Source organism: Vulpes lagopus, chromosome 6 (assembly GCF_018345385.1).
Source record: "Vulpes lagopus strain Blue_001 chromosome 6, ASM1834538v1, whole genome shotgun sequence".
Lineage (NCBI taxonomy): Eukaryota > Metazoa > Chordata > Mammalia > Carnivora > Canidae > Vulpes > Vulpes lagopus.
In genome coordinates, this window is record NC_054829.1 from 68,264,731 (window position 1) to 68,267,412 (window position 2,682).

Here is a 2,682-nt window from a genome sequence, read left to right on the forward strand (position 1 = left end):
TGAAGCTCTCCCATGGGTGTTTTCAAGCCTCAGTAGGACAGTGATAAGGGGAATGTGTAGCTTTTGATAGCTCAGGTGAGTCGGTCAAAACCAAAAAATCACACTTTAAAGGGTTGTCTGCATTAAGAGGAGCACAACAAAGGAGGAGACGAGAGAGGGCAGCCCTACACTACCAACTGTATCATGGAAGCCCTTCTTATCATTCTGCTCCAGTCCCTGTGATTATGAGGAGGGAGTGAATGCATCCACTAATCAGGGCAGTGTGGTGTGCTATTCACAAGCTCATAACTGGCAGTAAAACAGAAAGGCCCATGTCTGCTCTGCTGAGTAATTTCCACACTGAGGCCCTGAGCAGAGATGTCGTGTCATTTGTAACATCTGCCTTGGCATCCAGGAGCCAAAGTAAGCTAGTTAGGGAGTTTCATCGCTTCTTTCTCCCTCCTCTTATGACAAGTCTAAAGGAGTCAGGGTTATTTATTAAAAAAAAAAAACAAAAAACAAAACAAACAAACAAAAAAAACAACAACCTCGTCTGAGCTCTTCAGAGAATTGTCGTTTTGGTGCAGGTGAGACAGAAGAGTGTACCAAAGGCTAGGGAGACACACTGACCCGTTATTTATCCAGCAAAGAAGGGAGAACAGCGTCAGATGTGGATGGAGAAACTTTCAAGCATCAAACCAGGAACTGGGAGATGGGGGCAAGGGGATGGTCTTCATAACGGCAGAGGGGTTAAGACTCAGTCTTCAAGCCTCATTAGTTTTCTGGCTCCTCACAATTTCTTGGACAGTGAGAATGGATGATTTATATATATATATATATATATATATATATGAGAAATGGCAGAACCCAATACCAACTGCTAACTGCAAGTGTAGTTGGCATGTAACTGGCCTTAACCTTTTCTAATTACCCTAAAACCAAGGTCCTAGACTACCTCTTAATATGCATACAAATTACCCAGGGTTCTTATTAGAATGAGGATTTTGATTCTGAAGTTCTGGGGGAGACTGTCTACAGCTTCCAGGTCATATCTATACTGGTGGTCTGCCCCTTGCCCTCCTCTGGAGCAAAGTACTGTGAAACACCTTTCCAGGCCATGGCAGGGTTTCTTTAAAAGCCTTTACATGTTTTCCCCTTGTTACTATGACTTGTCTTTGAAAAAAGAGGAAGCAAAAAGGTCTCAAATGCACAAAAATCACATAATGCCAACAGTGAGTCTCATTCCTCAAGTGGATGGGAGAAACAAAGCAGACTCCATCCAGGTTTAAATGGGTATAGATGATCATTTTCTAATGAGTTTGAGGGTGAAGTAAATCTGTATTAGATATAATGCCCAAGCCATACACCTGTGCAACAAATTGCATATCTAGAGAGCCCAGAGAAATTGGAGAGTAGAAATATGGAAGCTCTTAACAATTTGCCACTTAAGAAGTATGTCCAAGTAACACAGGGAGAATCAAAGCCATTAGCCAGTCTACCTAAAAATTAAAATTAAATCCCAGGGAACTTTTATTACAGTTTCTCTTGGCCTTGAACCATATCGTGACTACTGACTCTTAACTGATGGTTTTTTGGTACAGGGCCCTGAAGTATATACAATAGAACATACAAACTGTGAAGAAGACATAGAATATGACATCAAGAAGCCTGCTGAAAGGCTAGGGAATGGAGTACCTAATACACATTTTTCATTTGACACATTTCCATTTTTGTACTACAAAATTTTTGCAGGGCAATTATTGTTTCAGTATTTCCTAAAAGGCTGGCTACATATAACAGCCAGTGCTATATTAAAGGTTTGCTGCACCAGGATTGCCAAATAATAAAAATTTTAATCACATTTTTACCAAATGATCCCACACTGAAATGGTTTTCAACTTTTCCATTACCCTTTCTATATCCCAAATACTACGTGTTAATCGTGCATGGGTTCTGCCTCATAGCTTCTCTGAGAAGTTCATCAGTATTTCTCTTTCCATTTTACAGATGGGAGGACTGGGCAGAGAGAAGTTAAGTGACCGCCCAGAGCAAGAGCTGGAATCAGAGACTGCCCAGGCCCTCTACTCTCATCCTTAACCACTGAGACATCCTGGCTCTGTCACTCTGACTTCCTGCACACACCAGGCCTGCCAACTACTTTAACAGCCAGTGACAGACGAATCATTATGAGCTGCTATGTAGGGAAAAGAAAATATAAGCCAGATTCTCATCCTATATAACTCTAGGGGAACTTTAAATTGCCAGATGTCAATCTGGAACCTTTCCTGAGTGCTAAGCTCTCATGCACAGATGGGAAAGCACGATTCCCTATAGAGGGTTGAACTTTAAGGATATACTCAAGGTAGACCTCAAGTCCAGAACACAGGAATGGCACCTTGCTCTCCATGGGTTGAAAGTGGCCCCTTGCTAGATGTCTATTAACATTTCCAGAGTCCAAATCTCATCTCCTGAGATGCTCTATCCAGCTCATTTGCCTGTGAGTCAGAGCATGGTGTTGGAAATATAATGGGCTTTGTTGTTGTCATACTTGGATTTGTATCTTGTCCCTACCCCGCATTAACTGTGTGACATTGGACAAGCTATTGGACCTTGCTGGACCCCACTGTCCTCATGTTTCAAAATTTAAAGCTTCTGGAAGCATTTTCACAGTGATACCATGAGAGTTAAATATGTCCACACAAC